This window comes from Zonotrichia leucophrys, chromosome 5 (genome assembly GCF_028769735.1).
Source record: "Zonotrichia leucophrys gambelii isolate GWCS_2022_RI chromosome 5, RI_Zleu_2.0, whole genome shotgun sequence".
NCBI classification, from domain to species: Eukaryota; Metazoa; Chordata; class Aves; order Passeriformes; family Passerellidae; genus Zonotrichia; species Zonotrichia leucophrys.
The window spans coordinates 16,560,315-16,584,734 of record NC_088175.1 but is presented as its reverse complement, the minus strand read 5'-3'; the positions used below and the strand labels follow the sequence as shown (position 1 = coordinate 16,584,734).

General features: G+C 44.8%; 1 protein-coding gene across 1 annotated transcript in view; it reads left to right on the top strand.

The window, feature by feature from the left end:
* Positions 1-1,783: 1,783 nt before the first annotated feature.
* The window catches only part of NRXN3 (neurexin 3), a 964,874-nt gene continuing 942,237 nt past the window's right edge, over positions 1,784-24,420 (top strand). The window contains exon 1 of the mRNA XM_064715475.1: positions 1,784-2,014. The gene's annotated coding sequence lies outside the window, so the exon portion shown is untranslated. The remainder of the gene's footprint in view (positions 2,015-24,420) is intronic.

Below are 24,420 nucleotides of genomic sequence, written 5' to 3'. Positions count from 1 at the left end.
AAGTGGTTAAATTTGGAATTGGAAGTGGAGATGGTGCTGTTGTCACTGATTTTTACATGGAAGACGCTCTGTTGATAGGCAGCCAGATCAAAATATGATGCAAGCATGTGTGTGCATGGTCTTAGAAGACCTTGGACAGGGCAGGGGTAGAGGTGGTGCAGTTTCAGAAGATTGTCTCAACAAATCCTTACTTTGATAAACTGCGAGCTACAAAATGCTAGATTGCCAGAACTACCAGCAAGTGAAGAAATGTATGAGAAGCCAGATTTTATTGTCAGATGCACTTTTTAACTAGTTAACTACTGAAGTAAATGAAGTAATACCTGATTTTCTTCACAGTAATTGAGACCAGGATCTAATCCCATGCCCTAAGGAGGGATTGATAGTTCTTACTGCAATGCTGTCTGTAGAAAACAGGTTAAAAACAATCAACAATAACCTGTCTCTGCACAAACATATAAAGGGATAAAATCTTGCTCTTTAGATGCTGATTTTTGGTTAGGAAGATGCCTCTTTGCTGGACCATTTTCACCTTGCTGAAATAAGTCTCTATCATCTTCTCTGTGCATGTATATGAATTTGTTAGGGTGTGTGAAGGACTGTATTTTCCAGAGAAACTTCCCAAGAGGCTCCTAATACTACTTGTAACTATTATTTAGTGTTTCTGTGTGGCTATTATCCACCTCTGACGCAGCTGCCTTTCAATAGCAGGAAGGTGATCAATACACGCTGTATAAAATAAAAATTATTTATTTATTGAGTACTGCAGGTAGGCTGCCTGCTATGCAAAACAGAAAAAGACAAAAAACTTTGGATATGTGATCAGAGGGGGAAGGAAAGACAAATAGCCTTGCAGTCTGTCCCTAAGGCAAATGCATTTCTAAGTGTTTGGTGTTGCAGTATGAACATCATACACAAATTTTACAAGACCATATAGTCTGGAGAGAGGGGCCAGAAAGTTTGATTCCTCACTTTTGGGTTTGTGTGCACATCGTGCATAATGTTCCTGTCTGCTAGTCTTCTTTGAGGTGGACTTTTAGCATGATAACATATTAAAAATCTTTACTTACGTGCTCCCCACAGTACATTTACTGTTGTAAGTACTAATAGTGATAAAATGATAAATAACAATATCTAGGATGTACACTCTAAATGATTGAAATACTGGCCCCAACATAATCGATGATGTCTATCAGTGGCTGTTGTCTCTACTTTTAGAAGTGAGAAAATGAGTGGATAAAAAGTTTGAGATATTTGTACACGGAAACTTTAGTGGCTGATTTAACTGAAATGGGCAGTGTATAAATTGACTAGAAATAGACGGTAGGTTTGGGTCAAACTCTGAGCTAGAAGGGAAAATTCTTTGTGAACTTTAAGGGTTTTTGGGGTACTCATGAAAGTGATCGTCTGAGGAAGACGCTTCCTCTGCTCTGACGGCTGGTCCCCGGTAGCAAACTGAAGGAAAGAACAAGCCGCGTCTGCCCGGCTTCGCCTTGCTGGGACCAGAGGGGCAGAAATCCGCCCTCGCTGCGCCGGCCCGGCGAAGGAGCGCTCGGGGAGCAGGAGGCTGACGGGCCGAGAAGCCGCCGAGGCTCTCTGCTGGGAGGAGGCGGCGGAAGCGTGGGAGGCGAAGCCCGGCGGTGCGCTGCTGCCCGTGCCCGGGGCCGTGCCCGCTGCCGGGGCCGGGCGGGCCGTGCCGGGGGCCGGGGCGCGGACCCGCGGTCTCTTTAAAAGCCGGGGCCGGTGGGGCGGGCGCGGCGGCAGCAGGGGGCGGCGGCGGCGGCGTGCGCGGGGCTCGGGCTGCTCCGGCACCGCGGCGCGCTCAGCCCTGCGCAGCTCCGCCCGCGGCCGCCCGCGGCTCTCCCGGCACGGCACGACTCGGCACGGCCAGCCCAGCCCAGCGTCCCCGGGACCCCCGCAGCCCCCGCGGCTGGGGCCACGCTGGAGCCCCCAGCCCCGCAGCGCAGGCGAGCCGCGAGTTGGCGCGGCGGCCGGCGCCCGCCCGGCTGCGGAGGTGAGAGGGGCGGCGGGCGGGGGGCGGCTCGGCTCGGCACGGCGCGGATCGGAGGGAGCTGCCCGCCCGGCGAGTGCTGGGCGCCGCCGCTCCGGAGCTCCGCGGGTGGGCTTCTCCTCACCCTTACCACGACAAGTGTTTCGGATCGCTTTATCCCTCTCCCGTTCTTCGCTGCCCCGGCGGGGCTGGGCGCTGCCCGCCCGCGCGGAGTGGGCGCGCTCCGACCCTCGGGACGCTCCGGCTCCTTCGGTCGGACTTTTCGGGAGATCGCAGTTCCCGCGGCGGGGCATTTTGCAATGGAAAATTGGTGTGGGGGGGCTTTCGAAAAAGAAGACACTACGCTGAGTTACAGCAGGGAGACCCTTAGAGTGAGCCGGCTGTTTGACTAAAGCTCAAGGATTTTTTTTTTTTTTTAATACTAACGAGAAAAGAAGAGAGGCTGAAAAGGAAAGTTTTTTTCTTTAATATTTTTTTGTCTCTTCCAAGTCTTCGGATCTATTACGGTAGCGCCTTTCTTCCCCGCCTTCCATTTGTTTGTATTAATGATTTAGTAGCCGTCTTGCCTGAAAACTTCCACCGTGAGTGACTGCCGTGGGTTTTCAGGCAGTCAGTGACCTTAAAGGTTGGTTCAGTGCTTTTTTTCGTGTAAAATATATGTGAAATAACGGCTTTATATTTTTTTTCTTACCGGGATTTTTTCTGTAAGAAAAAAATTATACCTGCTTTATAATTTAAAAGAAAACACCATTGAGTCAGGGAGTGATGTAATTCTCCTACCTAAGGGCACCGACTCTGGTGCTTTGCAGGTGACTTGTCTTTTGCTTACTCTTTAATTTATTTTAATGGTAATTTTTTGTGGCTACGAAATAACGTATTTAACAATGCAGTTTTAAGAAGGTATTTTGTTCAAATTGAACACTTCAAATTTTTTTTCTTCCTGATTTTTACCCCTCCTCCCTCGAAAGAAAACAATAAAAAAGATTAGGCATGAGATCAGCGGCAGAAAAACCAAAGGATTGGGGAGGCAGAACCAGGGCTAAAAACATTGAATCGTTTATAAAAAGCACACTTTCAGCTTTTTGCTTTTCCAAGCTCTCCTTCCACCTTTCTGTGGTCAAACTGTTCAACACTTCGTTGCAAATAGTTTTAAGAAATTATTTTGGTTTTTTTTAAATATTATTTGTCCCTCCTGTATTTTTGCTACCCGTAATTGTTCTGAGATAAGCACACAGCTCTCCTAAAAAGGTGAATATTGAAATGACCGCTCACCAATACCTCCTTATTGAAAATTTTGAGGGGCTATTTTTTGAGGGGGCGAACTCTTAACTAGACCAGTGCAAAGTCTAAGAGAAACGTTGAGTAGGTGGGGGAAAATTTGATCACAAAAGGTTTTGTTTGCCGTGATGATACGGTCAGTTATTAATTGTAGCGTTAACCAGAAAGGTGTTACGTCTGTCACTGGTTTCATTTGAAATGGTCATCAGTGTTACGTTTAGCAAGTTTATATAAGGGTTAGTAGTATTTTGGGGGGAGGAGGTTGCAGAGATTATCGCTCGTGGGTTTGCGACTGAACGCACCTTATCAGCTGAATGAACTGGATTACTGTATAGACATAATTTTCATTTCTCTATCAGTTTCTTTTCAGTATTCGGCACTTTCTTAAACCTTTATCTCTCGCTAGCAAAGTGTCTGGTTTTCGGGAGTAGGGAGGTGCAGCTGGGGACACTGGAAGTTTGGGGATAATGTGAGCAACAGGACTGTATTTATTTATTTAAAAAAAAAAAAACCAAACCCCAAAGTTAGGAGGTGAGGATTCTCTTTCTGGAGCATTCGGGCACCTTCTGGTGGGGTATGTCTCTAGGCTTTTAATTATTTATTTCGCTTTTGTCCTTTCAAAAATGAAGTAGAGCGAAACCAAAATGAAACAAAGTAAAATTAGAGTAAGTGTTGAAAAATAAATAAATAAAGCAAGGGAACGGCTGGAAGCCCAGTGCTTGATTTCATCAACCTGGTGGCGATGGCTTCTCGATAGAAGCGATATCTGCCGATATCACCCCTGTTCATGGCTGTAGCCTGGCCTCATTTTACGCTGCGTTTCCACTGAACATGTTGACGTGCTGCTGCTTATATAAGGGCAAGAACAAATTCAAGCAGATTAGTGCTTGGGATTTTGAGATCGGCTACCCAGATCGCGCTGTGGGTTTTTTCCTTTCCTTGGGGGAGCTGATGGGGAAGGCTGGAGAACGACGGGAGGGGATGAAATCGGAATGTGTGGTTGGGAGAAGATGGGGGTGATGCGGGGAGCAGCTTATTCGCATAATGTCTGCGCTGCGTCCCTTTTTCCTTTTCTTTTTATAAAACCCATTATCTCTAAAAACACATTATTCTTCAGCCGGGTCTAAAAAAAAATAGTGGGAGGGGTTATCATAGCGAGGGGGTTTGGTATGGGAGTCATTAGACCCACTGCTGCAAAACCAAGATACAGAAATCCATCTGCACCAACATTTCGGAGGGAGGGAGGGCGTACAGAGGGGGGAAGGGATGGATTGTCTATCTTGGATTAGCGAAGTGGAGCTTTGTATTCTTCATTTTCCTCCCCATTTTCTGCCATTTTCCCCCATCCCCCCCATCCGCACACCCGCTTTTCCTCCTCCCAGCCCCCACTCCCCCGAAGGTTTCTCATCCCTTGACGAGAAAATTCTGTGTTACATCCTGATGGCTCTGCGGCTTTTTTTTAGTGCATCACAACAGTGGCACGATGACCTTTACTTCATGCCACACGGATTTGGGCTCCCGACAGGAATGTGGCCGCAGCTTGGGCACACGCGTACACCCATGGTCATGCACCTTGGGTAGTCGGTGATTTAATTTCAATTTTTGCGTGTGCATCTTTGTGTGTCTGTGCGGTTGGTAAACACTGGCAGAGGGTGAGGAACGCAGTAATTGCCAAAGGCACGTCCATCCATTTCGCCAGCCCCTCTTGCTGTTCTCTTTTCCTGGACATTGTGTCACACATCATGAGATTTTGTGCCGGGGAGGGGTGTGCCCTGTGTGGATGGCAGGGGCCTGGGGGTTGGAGGGAGTGTATGTGTACTGGGGAGGGAGAAATTGTGTGGGGGAAAATGGACCTGACGATGCTAATAACATTATTTTGGTCAAATGAACGTCTGGTGATAATGATGCAGTGTAACCATCCGTGAAATACATGCTTGCGACACACTGGAATAAAGGTTACTCCAGGGAGCTCCGTCACAGCCAGGCATGCTCCAGGGAGTGTGCTGTCCCCTTGATAGGGGAAACAAAATTCATAAGCATCCCAGGTCCCCTCCCTTTCCAATGCCTCCTTGCATGTCCGAGCTGGAGGGCATTGCGATCGAGAGAGGGGGTGGGCTGCACGGAACCAGGGCTGAACAAAGCATTCCCGCCTCATCCTCCCATGCCATCCTCTCTTGCCCTCTTTGAGCTTATCCGTACTGTTGATCCAGACAATACAGGAATATCGCCATTTCCATGCAGTCCCTGCTGGAGCCTGGAGGGTGGTGAATTGAGAGGCGGAGAAAAGCTCCTTGTGTTTCTGTTGTAGGATGTGCAGGAGAGCCATGGCTTTTCAGGTCTGAGTGGAGCAGGGAAAAGGCTGGGGAAGCATAGGGAGATAAGAGTCTCTCTCTCCATCCACTGTTCCCCTCCTTTGTTCCCCCAGCTAGAACACGACAAGCCTCAGTGGGTGGCTGTGGTGACTGGCATGTGGGGATGAGGCAGCTGAGGCACTGAGAGGGAAGCTTTTCCTGCATTTCAGGATGTTCAGGACCCTCTCCAAGGCTCACAGAACTGCTCAGCACCCTCCTTTTCTGGGTGTGAAGGACTGACTTCCGTCTTTGGCCATGGGCTGCTCCCACCCAGGGCGAGGGAAGCTGCGGCAGGAAGGTGCTTCTGTGGTTCTGCCAGCTGCTACTCCTCATTTTCTCTGTGTGGCTGTGCCTGCTGCAAGGTCTCCATTTCTGGATCTTTCCATTTCGTGAAACAATAGCAAAAGTTGAATAAATAGATCTGTCCAGAGCTACTGGTGTTTGCCTTTTGCTTTTCTCCTTTCTCTGACCTTGAGGTGCAGTCATAATCTACAGGCAGGAACGTGGAGGCAGGGGTGTGTCCAATGCCTCACATGGTTACTCTAGGTGATGCCTGGAGAGATTCCTCTGCTCCCCTGGTTTGTGCTCACCAGAGCCAATCTTGTTTCAGCTGCCCAGCTTCACCAGTAGTTACATTCTGAGCTCTCACTGCTGTCCCTCTTACCTCAATTACTTTGGAAGTGGTTGTGCTGCAGCTCCTGTGCTTGTAGGAATCTTACCATCATACAGTAGCCTCAGCTGGAGTCCAACTCCTGGCTCTGCACAAAACACACCAAGAATCACACCATGTGCCTGAGGGTATTGTCCAAATGCTTCTGGAACTCTGTCAGGCGTGGTGCTGTGACCACTTCCCTGGGGAGGAGCCTCTTCCATTGCCCAACCACCCTCTGGGGGAAGAACATTCTCCTAACATCCAAACTAAACCTCCCCTGATTCAGCTTCAGGCCATTTCATTGAGTCCTGTCACTGGTCACCGGAGAGAAGAGATCAGTGCCTGCCCTTCCACTTCCCCTCGTGAGGAGGTTGCAGACTCTGATGAGGTATTCCCTGTCTCCTGCAGACTGAATAGTCCAAGTGACCCCAGCTGTTTCTCATAAGGCTTGTCCTCTAGGCCCTTCACCATCTTTGTAGCCCTCCTTTCAATGCTCTCTCACACCTTTTTATCCTTGTTACACTGGGCTGTTACATGGCTGCTCTCTAAGACAATCTGAGCAACAGGCAGAATGTGTTGCAGGGCCTGTGTTCCTGCTCCCATCCTGTGCAGACTGCCTCCCTGATGCCCTGAAGGGCAAAGGTGGGCCCAAGGGTTTATGGTTCCTCCCTTTCCCCAGTGATTCGAACCCAAGGAAGAACATTGACATAGTGCTGGAATTTACCCTGATCCTGAATGTTTTGCATCCTTGAAGCAAGAGGAGAACTCAGCTCCTGCCAAGCATTCAGAGAGTGAGAGATGGTGCCAGGGGTAATTTTTTTTTTTTTTTTTTTTTGTATGTGTTAGGATTGGATTGAAGCCCTCAACCTAGAGGACACCTTTGGGCTGTACAAAATGTTTGGGCTCTGTCTGGGTTATTCCTGGGAAGGTAGAGTTTAGTTCCCTTTTTCTTGTATCAGCAGTGGTATTTTGGTGGATTTACTGAACTTCTTTTTCTGCAGCCTCCTCCAGGGCTCTTAAGAGTATTTTTCTTGACAAGCAGAGTGTATTTCTCCCCCTCCACCCCAGTCTGTTTTCTTTTGCCCTCTCCTTTAGCCCTGTGCTGTGGGCACGTGCAAGTGGATGTCAGGATACTGGCTGAGCTGTGATAGGCTGTGTCAATGGTAAGGACACACAGTGATCTGTCCAAGAACAAACTGAAAGAGTCAGAAGCTTTATGATGACCAAAAGCCAGCATAAGACATGACCTCTGATGCAGGTGACAAGGGGCTTAATTTAAAAACAAAATGCATCCAGCTTTATCTGCCCCTGTCCCCCACCAGCATGAAGAGAAGACAGGCTTTATTTTTGGACAATTGTCCAAGCTGAAGCAAGAAATTACCCAAAATTTGGTTAAGCTTTGGCAGTTTGTATCCGCTCTCATCTCTCCCTCATCCCCCTTTTCTATGTAATAGCAGTCTGTCAGTCTAGCAGAGCTGGTTTGGTCATACAGCAAGTGGTGGGGGAAATACTTCTAATTTTGAAACCAAGAGAGAAGAGTATCATCTTGAAACCAGTACACTACATAATCTTGGTTCAGGTTGTTTGCTTTTTCTTTTCTTTTCTTTTGTTTCTCCTCACTTGGGCATAGATGATGGCAATTCATGTGTAAAGGACTCTGAGAATCAGAAGTGGTGTTTTGATTTCTCACTGCCGTCCAAACAGTCAGATGAAGACACTTTCATAGATGGCATGGGAGAAATTTGTTCTTCCTTTCAACTTGTTGTGGGCAATGGGTGGCACTTCTAGTGCTCTGTTTATACCCTTTTGTGAATTTTTTTTTCAATGGAAAAACCATGAAAAACCATTTGGTTGGGCTAACTTGAGTATGGTTTTACTGAAGTCTAGTAGGGATAAAATGCAGTGTTTCTGTAGTGATGTTCTTGAAAAGTTCAGCATTAAGACTCCTACTGGAAATACACTAGTGATGTTGGAAGATCCTGTGTTCTCCCTTAAGGGAAGGTGGGAACACAATTTCTCTCGTTACCATTCACAGAAAACAGTGTTCTCTGAGCACCGTGGACAGCTCTTGTGAACTGTGCACTGCACAGCCAGCTTGTCAAAGTGCTCTGTCTGGGCTAAAGCCTTCAGCCTCTTTAGACTCTGGGCTGCTGAGTATCACTATGTGGCTTTTCAGCGGGTGGTGGAGGTTTGCTTCCAGCTGTCAGAAGTTCAGCTCTGTCTGAAATATGGTCTCTTGCAACAGGGTGGATTAGCCCTTCATCTGCTTTGCTTCCCCTTGTCTTAGAGCTCTCTTCTTGTTTCTCACGGCCATGTGCCTGAGTTCTCTCCTAGGCACACTCCCCTGCTTGTTTTTGTCTGCTGGCAGAAGGACCGAGCTGGGGTGGTGGGAAGGGTATATCAGGGATTTTGGGGCTGTCATTGTATCTGTAGTCTCTCACTGGCGTGCTGTCCTTTCCAAATTCCTTTTCTCTGCCCTTGATGGTGAGGGATGGCTTATTTCAAACACAATCTGCTTGTGTCATTCCTAGTCCTGCCGCTTGTCATCCATCACATCATGGGAACTAATTAACACTAGTAGCTTTGGATCCTGGAATGACAGTGCTGGGATGGTAGACTCCTTCAAAGATCCTGATGTCTCCCTTCATAGCTAGGGCAGCTCAGCCCAGGAGTTCATGGACTCTGCTGTCCTTTGCCAGCTGCACCAGCCCTGTAGTGTGGCTGCCTGTGTGTGTAGCAGGGAGGGTGCTCAAGCCCTGGGCCTGCCTTATAATGCCCTTGACAGTGCTGCAGCATCCCCTGCATCCAAGTACCTCCCAGCAGCAGGATGAGAGCCAAGGAATGGGATAGAATAATAATTGATGAGGATAGGGGGAGGTATGATGTAAACTTTTTGAAGCTGCCGGTACCATCTCCGCTGCCTTTGGCTACATCCAGCTGTGCGTAGTTCCAGGATCTGCTTGTGGGTTTGACCCTCTGAGAATCCCCTGCTCATGGCACAGCACATCGTCCTGTTTCTGCTGTGCCTGCTGTGTTGATGGGATGGTCATCAGGGGAATCAGTGTGCTGCCCTGGGGATGGCAGGATTAAAGATGAGGCCTCAGTCACACTGTGAGGCTGCACAGAGAGCACTTGCTCCCCTTCTCCCTCTACTCTGCCTTTTCTGCTGTTGTGGACCCCTTCTAAGAAAGGAAAGAGTCCTGTGGGGATGGAAGGAAAGGTAACTAAGCAAGAAGATGATGTTTGCTGGCAGCTGAAGGAGGATGAGGAGAGGAATAACTTTCCAGTGGGGTAATTGTCTAATGGGACTGGCTGCATCTGCAGAGCAGGGTAGTGCTGGCTTTGTTTCAGTCTGCTCTTGCATCCCGGTTTTTTTTTCCAATAATGTGTTAATTAAACATTGATTTCAGGGGGAAAAGGAATCTGCTTGAATTGCAGAAACTAAATGGAGTGTGGAGGAATGGGATCTGGTGAGGGATGTGTGGAAGGACCTTCTGTCCTGTCTTCATGACTAGTCATGGAGGGAAGCAATGCAAAGGTTGTAGAAAAATCTGTTCACCTTAAGCTTAGAGTTCTTCATTCATCTTAAGTGTGAATCTTCTTCCTTCTGTAACTGCACAATTTTCAACTGATATGAATTAAGGAATTACCAGGTAGACAACAGTATTTCTTACAAAATATTTCACTTTTATTAAAAAGCAAAATGGAAGAGAGATTCTTTTCAAGGTGTTAGAGAGGCTTTCTGTCCAGTTGATATTCTTCTAATTTTCTACTCTTATAGTTGCTGTTGTACATACAAGTGAATCAAGTTGTGGTGCAAGTTAAGCCACAAGTTGTAATGCTCTTGTTACTCACAAATACCATTTACTACATGTGGATGTCAGTCAGTGAACGTATAAGGTTGTAGATTGTGATGTGCACTTTTTGATACTTTCTTTTCTGGTCCTTGGACCATTAGAAGGTGGGAAAAGATTATGATTTGTCCTTTCCTTGCTTGGTTGAACTCTCTTCTGTTCATTAGTCTGGAAGAACCAATGGAAGTCTGTGCTGTCCTCCTTTTGTACTCCCATATGTTGGCAATGTATAGAGAAGATAAGAGTCCTTGCTTTAGTCTAAGATCTTATCTGGAATAAAATTCTCTGCTGATGTGAGCAATATATTCTTAACAGCATTAAACAGTTTGATTTGAGTTTTTTTGGCCACTGTGCTTTCCGTCTTCACTAGTTGTGGGAAGTGATGGAAAGGAGGGAATAACCTGTCTGACCTTTCTGAGCGTTGCATAAGTCGGAATTAAAGTGATTTCACAAAGATCTCAATCAGTTCATGCAGTAAGTGAAACAGCAGCATTGTCCTGAGAAGGAACCTGTCCTAACTGTTAAATTCCTTTCTGCACCATCTGCAGTACCAAAGTACAGAAGGATCTGCTATAGCATCAGGAGACATTTGAAAAATAATAGATTAGGCCACAGAGCACTGTTTTCTAGGAAGATTTTTGACCTGCTGATGGCTGGTGAAAACCACAGAATGGTTAAATCTGGAAGGGACTCTCAAGGTCATCTGATCCAACCCCTTGCTCAAGCAGGGCCACCCAGCAATTATGACCATGTCTAGATGGCTTTTTAGTATCTTTAAGGAGGGAGACTCTACAACTTCCCTGGGCAACCTGTGCCAGGGCTCAGTTACTCTCCCAGTAAAAAAGGGTTTCCTGATGTTCAGGCAGGACCTTCTGTGTTTTAGTCTGTGCTCGTTGCCTCTGGCCCTGTCACTGGGCAGCACTGAAAAAAGCCTGGCTGTGTTACCTTTACAGCCTGCCTTCAGGTAATTACGTACATTGATCAGACACTGCCCACCCCACAGACTCTTTAGAGTATTTTCTCCTCCAGTCTTAGCTTTCCTAGCTTTTCCTAGTATGAGAGACACTCATCATCTTCTTCATGGCCCTGTTATGTCTGCCTCCCTCTTGTACTGGGGAGTCCACAGCTGCACACAGAGTACTCCACGTTTGGCCTCACCAGTGCTGAGCAGGGGGAAGGATCCCCTTCCTCACCTGCTGAAAACATTCTTAATGCAGCCCACAATATCATTAGCTGCCTTTTGTGCAAGGGCATGTTGGCTGATATTCAATGTGGTGTCCACCAGGAGCTCAGGTCCTTTTCTGTAAGGATTTTCAATCAGGTGTTCCTCAGCATGTTCTGATCCATGACCCATGAACTTCATTACAGTGGTATGGAGTGTCAGCAGAGCAGGCAGGATGGTCCTTAAGTACTAACTTAAGAAGCAGAAGTCTGGAATTCTTTCCCAGAGTGTGTTTAACCAGTTTTTCATAACAGTCATCACTTTTGCCATTCACCGAAAATTCAAAATTATAATTTGTAAAACACTGAGTTCCTTGAAAGGAAAGCTTCATATATCTGATAACAGAATAGAATAGAATAGAATAGAATAGAATAGAATAGAATAGAATAGAATAGAATAGAATAGAATAGTTCCAGTTCAAACTAGTCCAGCACTTCAGGACAGTAAACATTGAGGGCATTGTGCAAGTGTTGCTGAGAGTCACAGGGCATTGACCACCCGTGTAGGAAGCCTGGTCCAGTGTTTGGTCACTCTCTCTCTGTAAAGAAGTGTTGCCTAATATCTGGTCTGAACCTCACCTGCAGCATTTTTAAGTCATTCTCTCATGTCCTGTCACTGAATACCAGGGAAAAGAGCTCAGCACCTCCCTGCAGTTCCCCTCCTCAGGAAGCTGTAGATAGCAGTGGGCTTGCCTCTCAATCCTCTTTTTTTCCTAACTAAATAAACCCAGAGTGCTTAGCCCCTCCTCAAAGGACGTGTCCTAGCATTTCAGCAGCTTTGTTATCCTCCTCTGGACACATTCATTTAACATCCTTTTTAATTCTTGGGTGAGAGAAATTCTGGTAATTTATTGTTCTCTTATGATGGCTGGTTACATGCTACATTTTTTTGTAGACCACAAAGAAAACAAATTTTAAATTATTGATTATTTTTGAATGGGGACAAAGAGAGTGCAGAAGTCCTGTGAGGAGACTAAGGCCAACCTTCCCGAGGGACTCAGAATGCCTGTTAATTCATTGATATCCCGGTAATAAAATCTGCCAGTTTGTCTGGTCAGCTCAAGCAGCATTGGTAAAGAGGGTATGATATAATATAATTTCAGGTATATGCATTAAAAATACCTGCTGTATATCTGGGAATCAAATGCTAAGAACTTTATGGAGAAAATACAAAGAAACATTGATCCTTGATGTAATTTCATATAGGTCATTAATCAAATACATTTTAAGGGTGTATCTAATACCAGTGGACCAGAAGTCATAATTTTGTTGAGCCGGGTCTTAAAGATGTAGTTCAAATAATTAAATAATTAGTTTTTAAAAAGTGCCCCTTCTCTTCCTTGTTGGATGATATGGGCTAATGAGTTGCTAGCAGGTCTGTTTGGTACTAGCTTGGGTCATAGAGTGGTGTGGTGCCTAGGATGTTGCTGTACTTTTTTGACAGCAGATTGTAATTTCATTGAGTAAATGTATTTTATGAGGCTAGAGGGAGCTGCTGTTAATTTCTGAAGACCACTGTGTGTCAATGCATTGAGTTTGCATGGCCAGGTCTTCGTAGCTGGGGGTCACGAGGTGGCTTCTATGAGAAGCTGCCAGAAACTTCATGTCCAGCAGAAGCAATGCTAGCTGGCTCCCAGATGGATGTTCTGCTGGCTAAGGCCAAGCCAAAGAATCACAGTAACACCTTTGTGATATTGTACTTGAGCAGCAAAGAAAATTTTGCACAGTTGTGGCCAGAGAAAAATGGAAGGAGAATATGTGACAGTAGCAACTCTGCAGACACCCAGGTCAGCGAAGAAGGCAGCGCAGGAGGACTCTGGGTGCCAGAGCTGAGATCCCCCTGCAGCCCATGGTGAAGACCATGGCGAGGCAGGATGTGCTCCTGCAGCCTTTGGAAATCCATTGGGGAGCAGAGATCCACCTGCAGCCCATGGAGGGAGCTCCTCAGTGGAGCAGGGGGATGCCTGAAAGAAGGTTGTGATGCCTTGGAAAACCTGTGCTGGGACAGGCTCCTGGCAGGGACCTGCAGATCCACGGAGAGAGGAGCTCACACTGGAGCAGGTTTGCTGACAGGACTTGTGATCCCATGGGTGCCCACACTGGAGCAGCCTGTTCTTGAAGGGCTGAACCCCATGGAGAGGGATCTGTTTTGGAGCAGTTAGTGCAGAACTGTAACCCATGAGAAGAACTCATGCTGGAGGAATTAATGGAAGACTGTTTTCTATGGAAAGGACCCCAGACTAGAGCAGGAAAAGAACTCTTCTCTTTGAGGAGGGAGTAGCAGCAGAATCAACATGTGATGAACTGCTCATAATCTCCATTCCCGATTTCCCTGCACTGCTGATGGGGAGAAGGTAAAGAATTGAGAATAAGTTAAGGTCAGGAAAGAGGGATGGATATGGGGAAGGTGTTTTTAGGTTTTGCTTCTCATTGTCCTGCTTTGATTTTGATTGGTAATAAGTTAAATTAATTACCCAAATTCAAGTCTGTTTTGCCTGTGACAGTAATTGATGAGTGATCTCTTAACTCATGAGCCTTTCTTTATATTTTGTCTCCCTGTCCAGTTGCAGAGGGGAGTGGTAGAACGGCTTTGGTGAGTACCTGTCATCCAGCCAGGGTCAACCTGCCAGAATCAGGTAGAATGCAGAGTGAAAAAGGAGCAGTGAATTGCTGAGCTTCTGATAAGACAGTAACTCTTTTTAAGAAGTTTGAACACAGCAGTTCTTCCTTTCATGCTCTCTTTGTTGTCAATGTGTAACATGAGGTTGGAAGTTGATCTGCTTTCTTGGCACAACATAGGTAATTTACCAATTAAACTAGAAAGTGGTCTAAATTTGATAAGAAGCAATTTATTAAAGACAAATGAAAAGTACTGTACTTGGAAAGATCTACTCAAATGCCTGTATGTAAAATGGGGGATAACAAGCCAGGCAACAGAACTGCAGAAAAGGATCTGGGAGGCACTACTGTGAGTCAGAGACTGAATATGAGTCAACAGTGTGGTGATGTTGCAAAAAAGCAAATCCCATTTCAGGGTATATTTAACAGGAGAGTCACGTGTAGCACACAGGCTGTAGTTTCTCTACGCTAGCAGCCACTGCTGAAGCCATAGCAGAGCATTGCATCCAGGAGAGCAGGAAAACCAGAAACAGTGGAAGGAGATGAGGAGAGAGCAGCCAGAGTGGCCAACGCTGTCTGCAAGGAGAGGATTGGCTGGGTTGGTTTAGACTAGAGAGAAGATTGACGAGGGAAAAGCCATCCAATATTTAAAAGCTTGTTTTAAGAAGACAGTGATTAATTGTTCTCTGTGTCCACTGGGGATAGGACAAGAAGTAATCAGCTTAATTTGTAGCAAGGAAGATGTGGAGGTAAGTGCTAGGAAAAGCTTTATGAGTATTTGGAAAGTTAAGCAGGAAAACAGTGTCCTGAGGGAGGCTGTAGTGCCCTCATCACAGGAAGTTTTAAGAGCAGATGAGACAGGAGACACATAATTTTAACTGGGTTGTTTTATTATAGTTTTGACAGGTTTAGAAGGGAATGGGCTGCCTGAACTCCTGATGTCTGGTCCCAAGAGCTCTTGCAGTGCCTGAGAGGCAGGCTTGTCCCCTCGCTGGCAGTTGTGGTGGGAGCGTGGGGAAGCAGAGCCAGGGTGAATCACTCCCTCTGCAGATTGCCCTACAGCACCCTCCATGCCCCTGGCATAATCCAGTTTTACACTGCACATCCCAAAAAGACCTGAGGGAGCCTGTGTGTTCAGTAGTGTTACATTAGCATCCAGCACTGTAAGCCTTTCTATTTCTGCAGATAAACAAGCAGAGGACTGGCCCAACTGCCTGCATCTTCATAACTAGGAATTGGAAGTTATTGGAGACTTTTATCCTGGTTATTGTTTAATTTACAGTGGGAAGATTTGGTGAAATTATTTGGAGATGGAAAAAAAGGCTTACACTTCTGCTTTCACCTATCAAAACCCACTGCAGATTTGTATGGTGTGTTACAGTTACAAGATAATTTTTCTGTGCTCTTCCATCAAAAGAAATAGACAAGGGCAAAGGATTTTCCTCACTGCAACATATTTCTTCCAGTGTTCTCAAGCAGAGTTGTGTGGATGAGGCATTGCAGGAGGTGTCTTTGCAGACAGTGGATTTGAGAAGAGAGAGCCTAATGCTTGATTCAGTAGACATATACTTTGGTACTTTGGTACTTGTGAGAGGGGCTCATGGCACTTTAAGAGAGGAGGATGTTTCTTGGTGAATGGGGCTTTTCTTCCCCAAGAGTTCAGCAGAACCTTTCAGCTACTAGCAAGCAGTCCAAGACATACTATGTGGCATATTGCTTTTATCTTTTTCTGAATCTTAGATTTACACTAACAGCCTGTCTGGATCCAGTTGGGCCTAGGAGTGAATTTGAGCGTCTCCAGTGCAGCGGGCCATTTTCCCTAGTGAGCCTCAAGGAAGGAAGATTTTCCTTTTAGTTTCAAAGAACACCTGGGAATATATGCTTGTTAAAGTTGTACAGTGTTGTGCTTGGCCACAGTCTGTGTGCACGGTTTATAATGTAACTGTTTTCCACCATCTTACATAAACTTATAACTGCAGGCTTTTGCCATTCTTCAGAGGAGTAGAGGATGAAGATACTATGCTCTTCTTCTTGGCACTAGAAATGAGTCAGGGTTGACACACAAAAGTAGGAGGCAACAGTTTGTGTGTAGGAAGCTTGTTCTGTCCAAAGAAAATCTATGGGTTATGTGCAGGGTGTTAGTCCTGCTACACTGCAAGGCTGGTATCTTCTGCTGAAACTGAGTTCACACACACTCACCTTTTGGAGCATATGGAGAGCTCAGCAGATCAGCCCTCGAGGGATGACTGGTGAAATGGTTGAAGGTAGGTTGGGATGTAATTATTTGTTTATGAGGCCCCATATTGCACCAAGTTATAATTGTTTATGAACACTGCTGTGAAGTCAGGAGGGAAACATTCCAACCCAAGGAGATACTAAGATATAACCTAATTATTGTTGTTATTTTTATTCCTGCCTATTGTGGTAGCACCTACACAATGCTTGTTCAAACACAAGGCAAAAAATGTTCCCTGCCCCAAAGAGCTAGTAAGATAAGGATGAGACAGGAGACAACAGATGGACACAGACAACTGGGGGAGTACAGAAAACCCAAAGATTGGTCAGCAGGATGGGTGGTATGATAGCATGTTGACAGCTTAGCTGTTGTCAAGCTTTCTGTAGGCATGTGGCAAAGAATTATAACAATAATTCAAACTGCGTCCTTTGCTTTGGTGGTGTTGTGTGTGCATCTTCCATCTGTTTAAATAAAACAGCTTAATTCTCACTCAATGTAGCTTTTTCTGTCCCAAAACTTCCCATCTTTCATCTGGTAAAGATAGACACACTGGTCCAACAATGAAGTGTCCATTGCAGTTTTCTAAGGAAACAGTAGTTTATTATTGTGGAAAGAGAATGAAACTAAACATGGGATTTTGCTGCCCTGCATTTTGAAGGACACGGGAAAAAGACTGATGGATCTCAGCAGGATGAATATTCAAAGTAAGTGGCATAATGCAGGAGGTTTGTTGGCTGAAGTGATGTCTTACCAAAGTGTTGCAACATCTATCTAATGCCATCCACAGGTAACCTAAATGTTTTCTTTTTGCCACTGGTTTCTTGTTCCATTCAGCTTTGGGCCCACAGATTTCTTAGTCATGCTTTTGCTAGCAGGGTGCATTAAGAAGCCGTTCTTGATGCCTTTCACATTTTATGAATTTTCATGCCATTTCAAGCTTTTCTAATTTTCATTCTGACATGCTGAGGCAGAGTTTCTGTATTCTTCCTGAGAAGCACACCCCCACTTTCACCTTTCATTCTCATCCTTTTGTGTTTGAGTGCTGTCAGGAGTTTCCCATTCAGCTGCCTGCTTCCTTCCACACCCACTTGGTTTCCCACAAATTGAATTGAACCGTTCTTGCGCTTTGAGGAGTTTGTTCTTTAAGATCTTTAATGTCTCCTGGGTCCCTTTGCTAGATTATCCCATGTAAGAGCTCAGTGAATGATTTCTTAAAGCTCTCCAGTGATTATTCTGTCACTGTAATTGTGCTGGAAAAAGGGTTCTGTTTGTAAACTGATTCGTTATGTCATTTCAGATTTGGTTGTTCTTCTCTGTAATTTTTGTTTCCCTATAATATGGTAAACAGTTTATACCTCTTCTCTCTATTTCCATTGAAGTCTTTCCTGTCTTGCTTCTGGTGGTTTGACCCTGGCTGGATGCCAGGTATCCACCAAAGCTGCTCTGCCACTCCCCTGCTCAGCTGGACAGGAAGAGAAAATATAACAAATGGTCCATGAGTTGAGACAAGGGCAGGGAGAGATCACTCACCAAATACTGTCATGGGCAAGAGACTTGACTTGAGGAAGGCAGTTGAAAATATTACCAATCAAAATCAGAGTAGAATAATGAGAAATAAAAAAATCCTAAAAGCACCTTCCTGCAGCCCTCTTTCCTTCACAGCCTTAGCTTCATTCCTGATTCTCTACCTCCTCCTGCTATCAGCAGTGCAGGAAGATGGGGAATGGGGGTTACAGGCAGTTCATCCCGTGCTGTTTCTGTTGCTGTCCTCAGGAAGAGGAGTCCTTCCCTTGCTCTAGTGTGGGCTCCCTTCCACAGGCCACAGTTCTTCACGAACTTTTCCAATGTAAGTCCTCTCCTCAGGCCACAGTTCTTCACAAGCTGCTCCAACATAGACCCCTTTCCAGAGGATGTGGCCTTCAGGAAGAGACTGCTTCAGTGTGGGTCCCCACAAGGTCACAGTCATGCCAGCAGCCTGTTTCCCAAGGGGTCACAACCTTCTTTAGGTATTCACCTGCTCCAGTGTGGGTCCCCTCCATGGGACCTCTGCACCCCCGTGAATTTCTATGGACTGCAGGGGCAAATCCTGCCTCACCATGGTCTTCACTGTGGGCTGTGGGGGGATCTCAGCTCTGGTGCTTAGAGCACCTCCTGCCCTTCCTTCCCCACTGACCTTGGTGCTCTGCACAGTTCTTCCTGTCATGTAGTCCCACTCCTCTCTTCCCTGACCGCAGTTAATTCTGTGCAGAAACATTTTCTTCTTCATAAATTGGTTATCACAGAGGTGTCACTGCCTTCACTTATGGGCTCAGCCTTGGCCAGCAGACGGTTTGTCTTGGAGCTGACTGATATTGGTTCTCCTGAACATGGGAGAAGCTTCTGGAAGTTCTCAGCGGATCCACCCCTGCAGTCCCCCAGTTACCAGAACCTTGTTATGTGAACACAGCTTTATAGCCTCTTTTCACTGGACTCTGTCTAGATATTTTCATGTGTTTTATTTTATGGTTGTTCTGTGTTTTTTTTCTCCCCTGACACCTCCCTTCTTTATACTGTCAGAGGTAATCAAATGGAAAGGGCAGGAGGCACAAACTTTCTTTTTCATCCTGCCATTGAGTTATTTCATGACAAAAGCAAATTGCTATCTCTTTTTCTTATCTCTGAAAAAGGTCTCAAATTCAATAGATGGGTTTTAAATTATTTTTGTTGAAGATCATAGACAACAGACCAAATTATTTAATCACATTTGGTGCACTCTTCATCTTAGAATTGGTTTGAGATAGTATTCCAAACTTTTCTCAGTTAATGGTTGTCAGACATATCAGCAGATGCTGCCAACCCACAGCATTCTGTGTTGTGCACCATGTACCTTTGTCCTCTGACTTGTAATAGCATTGCAGGTAAAAACCCACCTGGGATACTGTGGACTAACGATAGATTAATTGCCAAGACCCTAATGATCACATGCCTAGCAACAGAATTAATCAAGTTACATATTCCATGTAATAGTGTTGCCATCTCTTTATGGAGATTCTTTGCATTGCTTAAAAGAATAAAGACATAGATTCCTTATTTCAATTCTTTCCTGCTCAGCCCTCTCATGACTAAAAGAATGGGCATCCATCAATACTGCAGTCCCCCAGATTCTATGGAGAAAAACCCACCTTAAAATTCTAATTGTACAGAGAGGAGTCTAGTTGTAGTGACAATTATTCTATTGAATTATATTACTGTATTATCCAGTCATACACAAGAATATTGTTGTGTGATGCTGCCTAAATGCAGAACGAAGGGTTTTCATCCTAAGTGATTTGTGTCTCTAAAGCATGCCCCTCTGCGGCCTCTAATAAAGATAACTTTCTATAATTGATTGAGCCTCAAGTACTGCACCCAGACAGAATGTCCCTGAAGGCTAACCTGCAGCAATAAGTGAGTCAGATGAGTATTTGTTAGACTACTTAGCAGCACACTGTATTATACCAAATTCCTGTGGGCCTTCCCAGTTTGGGTAGGTGTTGCACGGGCCAGAGAGCTTCGTTTAGCAAAGGTTCTAGAACAAAAATTACTTGTACCTCCAGACAACTCTCTTTTGGAATGAGTAGGGTTGGAGAGGATTTTGCTCAGTGCTGTGGAAGCTATGACAATGAGTTTAAAGGTGCTATCTGGGCATGCATGCAATATCAAAAATACTGGTTGAATCCCTTAGTTCATCTTGTCTGTATATTGTGCTTTCCCTTGTACTCTGTTTCCAGCACTAGATGGTAACAGTGAATAGTGGCAGTAAATGCTGTGCACCTGCATATCTGTTTGTAAGATCTGGCCTTAGAGTAGCCTTGCAGAGAGAGGAGTGAAGATGGGCGAGGCAGCCTTTGCTTTACATCTCTGCTGAAGTTTACTGCACACTACTTATTCTAATGCCATTGGTGTTGTGTCTAATCTGAAACGTGAGCAGACATAAGGCTTAGTAAATTGATGACCTCACTGTCTTGCCATCTTTGTCTCTGGATAACTAGATGTCTAAGAGGCTCAGGCAGTGATAAAGCTGGAAAACTCAAGCTCACCTAAATAAAGCTTGCCTTTTGTGTGGCTTAGTATGCTTAATTTCTTCCCTACAGTCCTGGCTTCAAATCCTGGTGATACCATTAATGAAAAAGGCATGTGAAGGTCTTCAGTTACTCCCTGCTTGTTGTATATCTCTGTGACAGAAGTAGCCAAGCAAATCTGGGGTATGGCGAGTGTAGAAGAATCAAGAAGATTGTGAGGAAGTGTTGTGCTAGAACAGGCTTGCAGGCTGTTTGGCACACAGCTTTCCTCTGCTTTTCCAAAAGTCAAGCAGGCACGTGCTCAGCCCTTGCAAAGTTTGCACATGTGCATGCTCTGATTGCACACCCTCCCTGAACTCTCTGCCAAGATAGCACTTGATGGCTCCTACTTGGATAATATCTGCTGGCTTCTGCCTGCACCCAGCACAGCTGAAGCCCTTTGTGGTGCAGGTGCTCATGCTGGCTGTGGTGGTGTTTTCATAAGGCTCAAACTTTTATTCTTCACCTCGTTCCTTTGAACTCTGCCCACTCCTCTGTGAATACTAACACCAGCCTATAAATTATCCAGCAGAGCTCTGGCACTTGAGCAGTCTGTGTTTTCAGTGGCGTGCATGCATAATCGATCTGGGAGACTGCCTCTGCTTTTACTCAGGCATTTGCAGAGACCTTAGACTTTCAGGGTTTTCAATCACTGCTGCCTGTATGTTTATTCACTTCTCTGACTGCCTTTTCCTCTGTCACCTGCACACATACCCTTGTGCATCTGCCTGGGTGTATGTAGTGTGTCATGTCACAGTGTAACCTGTCAGAGGTTTGGGGGTGATGTTATGTGCAACCTTCCTGTAAGGTGTGAAAGCAACAGGTCACTGCAAACAACTTTCATGTGGAGTATTGTGCATCAAGATTTGAAAGGCTCTGTCCTGACTCACTACTTGGGGGTTGAGGGTGTGTGTGTTTTGGTCCCATGATGTGCCTTATGGAGCAGCCTAGTGAGCAGATGCTACTGTCCTTTTTTCTTTCATGTTTCCAGGTGAAACTCTTAGCATCATAGGTGCTGACCCTCTGACTCATTGCTCTTAGCTACTCTAAGTAGCTGGAAAGTTGCCTTTCTTTGAGTCAGTTTCCTGCTGACTGTAGAGTTTGAACTCTAAAGAGTTAAATGGTTGCTCTAGTATTTGGCTGATGGGGCAGACTTCTCTTGCCTTGGAGCTTCTCTGTGTCTTTGCTTAGCTCTGTCCACAGCCAAAGTAGCTCAGTTCAATCTTTTTTCTCTTAAGTTTCTTTTTTTCTCTTATGATAAGTTGCCCAGAATGGTCAGCACAAACCTTTGTCTAAACTGCAAGTGGAGTCAGCCTTGGTTATCAAGGTTTCATTTATCTCTTCCAATCAGTTCATATAAACCACCTTCTAAACACACATCATCGTGTGCCCCTGTGAAAAGGTTTGGCTATTGCATCCTATAAGAGTGGTCAGTTCCCAGTAAAAGATTTTAGAGAAGGAGGGGACAGGGTATAGGTTTGATGTCCTTGTGATTGGGAACTGACAGTGCTAGGACTCCAAGGAACAAATGAGGAAAATAAGTAAAAAAGGAATCTAATAAATGATTTAACTGTACTGTAGATGTGGTTGGCACTGACAGGATAGATGACAGCCTGGTAGCAAAAGAATCCAAAGGAAGTAGCTGGAGAACAGGTAGGAAAAAGGAAGTTTTAAAAGCAAGAAATAAAAACAAGGAAAAAAGTACGAAGCTTTTGGTGAGGCAAAAGTATATAGGGAAGTAGAAGAGGCTGGGAGGGAGAAGGACTAGAGAAAAAGTTTTTGAATGAAGAGAGCAGAAGGCAGCTTTCTGATTTATGAAGTGTAGCTCTAACAGAGCTTCATGTGTGTGCTGACCCTGCTGAGATCTGCACAAGAACCTGTCCAACTTCACACAGAGAGGAAGAGGGGAGAGCCAGGAGGCAACACTGGAAGGGATGTCTGGAAGGAACAAGGTTGAAGAGGAGACAGTCTCTGGGAAGGGAAAGAATATCAGACAGTGGGTTGGACATAGGGGAAGTGTGGGGAAATGCAGAAGGGAAAAATTAAGTGATAAGACTCCTTTTGAGGAGGAACAAAATCCCCAAAGAAATGCAATGCTTTTAATATTTTTATTCTTTGATGTGAAAACAACCCCCAAAACATTCAATATGCCTTCCTCCTAGGTGTGTGACTGGGGAGGTGGGTTGGAGAATGAATCATAGATGTCTCATCATTCTAGGGTAGAGTGTGTGAAAAAGACTGTAACCAGTATTGACACTGTCTGTTGAACACTGAATATGCTTTTGTGCCTGATGGGAAATGTGTGTTTATTTGAGGCAGAGCATTTTCAGAGTGTGAGTGTTGTTTAAGGACTGTGCAGCAGCTTCATTTGACTTAGGTGACAAGAAAAAGTGTTTTCTTTGGGTTCACTTGCTAATATTTGAGTTTCTGCAGTTACATTTCCACATGTATTTTTCCTTCCCTAATTCTATGGATGTAATCCAAAGGAGATCTGACTGCTTGCAAGAGAAACAGTCAAACTGGCTTGATGCAAACTACTGTCACACGCATGGAGTAAGCACTTAGGTGAAAGGCATTTTCCCTTCTAATCCTTCAGTTGGATTAATCTTAGGTGTTGCCTGCAACAATGGCAAATAAAAAAGTACTCAAATAGAATAATGATTTTTTAAAAATTGGTAGTATCCTTTAATGGAATATAATTTGCCAATGCCAGTTTATTTTTTGATCCAAGACAAATAGCAAGCAAGCTTTGTAATTTTTTGTTAATTTCAAGTGTGCTTAAAATCAGTGTAAGATCTGTTAAAAAATAAGTGCAAGTTTCTGAATTTTAAAGCTTTCTAGGAAAGAAGATGCCAGTCTTTAATTGCCTTGATCCTACTTACTTTTTAAAAAATTATATATAATTGTGTGTGTATATATATATATATATATGCATGCATATGCAGACATCTGTGCTCAAGGTGAAAAGGTTTGAAGAATTGTATCATTTTGGACCACTTAAATTCTTGAATAGGCTAATAATTCATATTCATAATGAGAAGAAACACATGGCTCAGTTATGTAGATCATTGAAGGAAATGAAAAACACAGAAAAAGCATTGAGAAGAAATGAGGAGGGTGCAGGTTTGTATAAGATAAGGAGATAATGTTCCCTTCACCTTTTCTTTAAATCCTACAGACCAAGTTCCTAGGGAGGAGTCAATGTGCACCTTGTGAGGGGAAGGACAAAGCATGGATACATTAATTGATAGAAGAAATGATACTGTAGGGACAGCATGGCTGCTGCATCTCCTCTTGGTTCATTTCCTTCTCCAGGGGAAACAGGGGACTTGGCAAGAAGATTTATGCAGACTCTTGCCACATTTTTCTTGATGACACTGCTTTTCAAAATCTGTAACTACATTTTCTTTGATTAAAACTAGGAATTAAAATCCCACCTTCTATTGAATGACCAGCCTGAGCCTGGGATTTGACTCTGGGTATCCTCATCTCTCCTTGGCTTCTCTGGATGGAGAACTAGAGTCTTGTGTTTGCCTTGAAGAGCTCAGCTTTCTCTGCTTGGTGCGACAGTGGAAGGTCTCTTGGGGAGCTGATGTTGGCTGGTCCCGCCTGCTGTCTGTAACAAGGTGTTGGAGGATTTCTTTTTGGGAGTTGGTATGGGAGTGAGGCCCAGCAGCTCTGCTGAGGATTGAAAGGGAAGCGCAAATGTGTATGATGCAATTTCTTAGTCTGTACAAGAATTCTGTAAATTTGAAATATGAGGTGTCCCTGTGATTCTTCCTTTTCCTGATGAGGAAGGAGAGGAGGTTCAGAATGCAAGGAAACACTGTATGTGCAGACTGAAACTTGGAAGAGACCAGTGAGTCTGTATGTCCAAAGAAATGAGGCCTACAGGGCCACGAAATGTGTTGTCAAAGCAAGACTAGAAGAAGATTTGAGAGCCTACTGCCTTCTTCAGATGGGTGAGCTTTGTCACATTGGGTGGGTTTTTTCTGTGCAAAGTAGTTGATGAGCTCCCCAGCCTCTCCCTAACTACTGAGATCTGTTTGTTGATAATAATTAGCACTCTGCTGTCCTATTTGTCTCTGATTTAGTGCACATGATTCTGTTTCTTCCATA